Genomic DNA, 6,000 nt, shown 5'->3' on the forward strand with positions numbered 1-6,000 from the left:
ACATTATATAAAGTGGCATAGTTTAAAGTGACTAGTGATACATTTATTACATCCAATTTTTAACTATTAAAGTGGCTAGAGATTGAGTCAGTATGTTGGCAGCAGCCACTCAATGTTAGTAATGGCTGTTTAACAGTCTGATGGCCTTGAGATAGAAGCTGTTTTTCAGTCTCTTGGTCCCAGCTTTGATGCACCTGTACTGACCTCGCCTTCTGGATGATAGCGGGGTGAACAGGCAGTGGCTCAGGTGGTTGTTGTCCTTGATGATCTTTTTGGCCTTCCTGTGACATCGGGTGGTGTAGGTGTCCTGGAGGGCAGGTAGTTTGCCCCCGGTGATGCGTTGTGCAGACCTCACTACCCTCTGGAGATCCTTACGGTTGTGGGCGGAGCAATTGCCGTACCAGGCGGTGATACAGCCCGACAGGATGCTCTCGATTGTGCATCTGTAAAAGTTTGTGAGTGTTTTTGGTGACAAGCCGAATTTCTTCAGCCTCCTGAGGTTGAAGAGGTGTTGTTGCGCCTTCTTCACCGCGCTGTCTGTGTGGGTGGACCATTTCAGTTTGTCCATGATATGGACGCCGAGGAACATGAAACTTTCCACCTTCTCCACTGCTGCCTCATCGATGTGGATAGGGGGGTGCTCCCTCTGCTGTTTCCTGAAGTCCACGATCATCTCCTTTGTTTTGTTGACGTTGAGTTTGAGGTTATTTACCTGACACCACACTCCGAGGGCCCTCACCACCTCCCTGTAGGCCGTCTCGTCGTTGTTGGTAATCAAGCCTACCACTGTAGTGTCGTCTGCAAACTTGATGATTGAGTTGGAGGCGTGCATGGCCACACAGTCATGGGTGAACAGGGAGTACAGGAGAGGGCTGAGAACGCACCCTTGTGGGGCCCCAGTGTTGAGGATCAGCGGGGTGGAGATGTTGTTTCCTACCCTCACCACCTGGGGGCGGCCCGTTAGGAAGTCCAGGACCCAGTTGCCCTGGGCGGGGTTGAGACCCAGGGTCTCGAGCTTAATGACGTGTTTGGAGGGTACTATGGTGTTAAATGCTGAGCTGTAGTCAATGAACAGCATTCTTACATAGGTATTCCTCTTGTCCAGATGGGTTAGGGCCGTGTGATTGCATCGTCTGTGGACCTATTGGGGCGGTAAGCAAATTGGAGTGGGTCTAGGGTGTCAGGTAGGGTGGAGGTGATATGATCCTTGACTAGTCTCTCAAAGCACTTCATGATGATGGAGGTGAGTGCTACGGGGCGATAGTCATTTAGCTCAGTTACCTTAGCTTTCTTGGGAACTGGAACAATGGTGGCCCTCTTGAAGCATGTGGGAACAGCAGACTGGGATAAGGATTGATTGAATATGTCCGTAAATCTGCGCATGCTCTGAGGACGCGGCTAGGGATGCCGTCTGGGCCGGCAGCCTTGCGATGGTTAACACGTTTAAATGCTTTACTCACGTTGGCTGCGGTGAAGGAGAGCCCACAGGTTTTGGTTGGCGCCCCCCCTTGGGTTGTGCTGTGGCGGAGATCTTTGTGGGCTATACTCGGCCTTGTCTCAGGATGGTAAGTTGGTGGTTTAAGATATCCCTCTAGTGGTGTGGGGGCTGTGCTTTGGCAAAGTGGGTGGGGTTATATCCTTCCTGTTTGGCCCTGTCCGGAGGTATCGTCGGATGGGGCCACAGTGTCTCCTGACCCCTCCTGTCTCAGCCTCCAGTATTTATGCTGCAGTAGTTTGTTTCGGGGGGCTAGTGTCAGTTTGTTATATCTGGAGTATTTCTCCTGTCTTATACAGTGTCCTGGGTGAATTTAAGTATGCTCTCTAATTCTTTCTCTCTTTCTTTCTTTCTCTCTCTCGGAGGACCTGAGCCCTAGGACCATGCCTTAGGACTACCTGACATGATGACTCCTTGCTGTCCCCAGTCCACGTGGCCGTGCTGCTGCTCCAGTTTCAACTGTTCTGCCTGCGGCTATGGAACCCTGACCTGTTCACCGGACGTGCTTGTTGCACCCTCGACAACTACTATGATTATTATTATTTGACCATGCTGGTCATTTATGAACATTTTAACATCTTGACCATGTTCTGTTATAATATCCACCCTGCACAGCCAGAAGAGGACTGGCCACCCCTCATAGCCTGGTTCCTCTCTAGGTTTCTTCCTAGGTTTTTGGCCTTTCTAGGGAGTTTTTCCTAGCCACCGTGCTTCTACACCTGCATTGCTTGCTGTTTGGGGTTTTAGGCTGTGTTTCTGTACAGCACTTTGAGGTATCAGCTGATGTAAGAAGGGCTATATAAATAAATGTGATTTGATTTTGGTAGCGGGCCGTGTCGTTGTCACTGTATTGTCCTCAAAGCGAGCAAAGAAGTTGTTTAATTTGCATGGGAGCAAGACATTGTGGTCCACGACGGGGCTGATTTTTCTTTTGTAGTCCGTGATTGACTGTAGACCCTGCCACATACCTCTCGTGTCTGAGCCGTTGAATTGCGAATCTACTTTGTCTCTATACTGACGCTTAGCTTGTTTGATTGCCTTGCGGAGGGAATAGCTACACTGTTTGTATTCGGTCATGTTTCCGGTCGCCTTGCCCTGATTAAAAGCAGTGGTTCGCACTTTCAGTTTTGCACGAATGCTGCCATCAATCCACGGTTCCTGGTTGGGGAAGGTTTTAATAGTTGCTGTGGGTACCACATCAAGTCCTTGTAAGGAATTCTAGGTCAGGTGAGCAAAAGGACTTGAGTTCCTGTATGTTGTCATGATCACACCACGTCTCGTTAATCATAAGGCATACCCCCCCCCCGCCCTTCTTACCAGAGAGATGTTTGTTTCTGTCGGCGCGATGCGTGAAGAAACCAGGTGGCTGTACCGACTCCGATAGCGTGTCTCGAGTGATCCACGTTTCCGTGAAACAAAGAACGTTACAATCTCTGATGTCTCTCTGGAAGGCAACCCTTGCTCGGATTTCGTCAACCTTGTTGTCAAGAGACTGGAGATTGGCGAGTAGTAAACTCGGGAGCGGTGCGCGATGTGCCCGTCTACGGAGCCTGACCAGAAGACTGCTTCTTCTGCCCCTCCTGCGACGCCGTTGTTTTGGGTCGCCGGCTGGGATCCAATCCATTGTCCTGGGTGGTGGACCAAACAGAGGATCCGCTTCGGGAAAGTCGTATTCCTGGTCGTAATGTTGGTAAATTGACGTTGCTCTTATATCTAATAGTTCCTCCCGCTGTATGTAATAAAATGTAAGATTTCCTGGGGTAACAATGTAAGAAATAATACATAAAAAAACTAAATACTGCATAGATTCCTGAGAACGCGAAGCGAGGCGGCCATCTCTGTCGGCGCCATCTCTAGCAATTTGGCTTCTATAAACCAATGAGATGGGAGAGGCAGGACTTGCAGCGCGATCTGCGTCAGAAATAGAACTGACTTCTATTTTAGGAAACCAGATGCTCGTTGGTGCGTGCGAGCATTGTGGGTGCAATAATTGAGTAACACAGATTTCTATGTTTATTTTGTGATGCGAGCGGTGTAGTCAGCCTGGTAGCCTTGTTATATACTGCACCCCCTCGTGCCTTATTTCTTCATTCTAAAGCTGTAGACCTATATTGTTTTTATTCCAAAGTGACGGGTTCTCATTTTAATCTCAATGTCTATGATCTTCGCATGACTAAATGTAACATCAAGTTGACCTGAGATCAATAAAATCAGTGGTTCTTAGTAAGCAGTCCAGAATCAGAGCCAGTACGTATCATGACCCTCGGAAAGAAATGACGGTCATCAAGTGGCATTGAAGTTTATAGGTGCTTATACTGCCAGCTGTTAACCTTCATTCAAAGCCCACCGAAGCTGTAACTGATGAAATGGCCTTTGCTTTGACCCATGACACTAAAATCTAATGATCCACACACAGTTTATAGACAGCCATAATTTGTCCCACTGGGATATTGAGGAGAGAATGGTGAGGTTGGTAGAGTGCCTCTGATATTCATTCTTCATGTACGTTTATAAGATAATGCATTTTTCTATTTTAACGTAACAGTAATGCATAACTCCTCCCAGACTGGTGATACTGTAGGAGGAAGTAAAGAAGTGCATGGAGAACAAGTGTGATATGAGATATGAAATGGGGGAACAGACCTGGCATTTTAAACAGCACCCCACCCGCTGTGTGTAATGACTCATGCGTTATGACTGGCAGTACCAATGCTTATTAGCTTCTGAGGGGACAGACAATCACCTTAGTGTCAACAGGCTTGAATAAAGGCTGTCACAGTTGAGTTGTGAAGGGCGTGTTGTCCCTTTCTAAATGAAGATTAATAGTGTCTGCCATAATTATTGGCACAGTGAAAATCTTCGGTTTTGTTTTGGCTCTACTCCAGCACTTTGGAGTTGAAATGATACAATGATTATGGGGTTAAAGTGCAGACTGTCAGCTTTAATTTGAGGGTATTTTCATCCATATCGGGTGAACCGTTTAGAAATTACAGCACTTTTTGTACCTAGTCCCCCCATGTTAGGGGACCAAAAGTATTGGGATAATTCACTTATATTTGTATTAAAGTAATCAAGTTTAGTATTTGGTCCCATATTCCTAGCATGCAATGATTACATCAAGCTTGTGACTCAACAAGCGTCTTGGATGCATTTGCTGTTTGTTTTGGTTGTGTTCCAAATTATTTTGTGGCAAGTAGAAATTAATGGTAAATATTGTATTGTGTCATTTTGGAGTCACTTTTATTGTAAATAAGAATGTAATATCTTTCTAAACACGTCAACATTATTGTGGATGCTACCATGATTACGGATAGGCCTGAATGAATCGTGAATAATGATGAGTGAGAAAGTTACAGATGCACAAATATACCCCCAAGACATGCTAACCTCTCATGATTACAATAACAGGGGAGGTTAGCATTTTATATCATACCACCAAGACATGCTAACCTCTCATGATTACAATAACAGGGGAGGTTAGCATTTTGGGGGGGGCATGATGTTTGTGGGTCTGTAACTTTCTCACTCATCATTATTCACGATTCATTCAGGACTATCCATAATCATGGTAGAATCCAATGATTTGGTACCATGAAAATACCTTAAAATGAAAGCTGACAGTCTGCTCTATAACCTCATAGTCATTGAATCATTTACAAATCCAAAGTGCTAGAATACAGAACCAAAACAGGGTTGCAAATTTTGGGGAATATTCAGAGGTGGAAACTTTCTGTGGGAATATATGGGAATTAACAGAAATATATGGGAATTAGTGGAAATATATGCTAATTAATATTAATACCATTTAAATGTAGATGTTTTTTTCATTGGATATATTTACCATATCATATGGAGACAGAAGCATACACCTTTTTTACCTTATCATAAGTAGAAATAATTGCAAATGATTAAATCCTTCCACTAGAAATACAAAAAATAAAATTTTGTTACGAATTGAACTTTAATTAAATGAGTTGCCTCTTCACATGGGATGATTTCACTGAACAACAAAAGAACGGGAATAGTAAATTATCCCCAATGATCCATCGCATCTCCCAAAAATGTTTTCAACATGCATCTGTAAAATGATAGTCTAGAAGCTAAAACTTTGGTTGTCTTCATCTCAGGATTCCATGTCTTCTCCCTGGACCTCCTCAATGTCTGCCTCTTGAACTTCAGACTCTAAGGCCTCATCTTCACTGTCACTTTCCAACCTTGTTGAGGATGGCTCGTTGTCAGGCTCAAAAAGCTTCAAATTTGCCCAGGTGGACACCAATTTTTCAACCCTTGTATTGGTCAGCCTGTTGCATGCTTTGGTGTGTGTGTTCCCAAACAAGGACCAGTTGTGCTCTGAGGCGGCTGATGTTGGTGGGAATTGGAGGATGATGGAGGCAACACGGGAAAGAGCCTCAGATCTACAAAGTCCCTTTCACCAGGTGGCTGATGAGATATGTTGGCACGACTGCCATATTGCGTCTCCATCCCAAAGCCCTTGCTTGGAAGTG

The sequence above is a fragment of the Salmo salar genome, chromosome ssa15, assembly GCF_905237065.1.
Source record: "Salmo salar chromosome ssa15, Ssal_v3.1, whole genome shotgun sequence".
Lineage (NCBI taxonomy): Eukaryota > Metazoa > Chordata > Actinopteri > Salmoniformes > Salmonidae > Salmo > Salmo salar.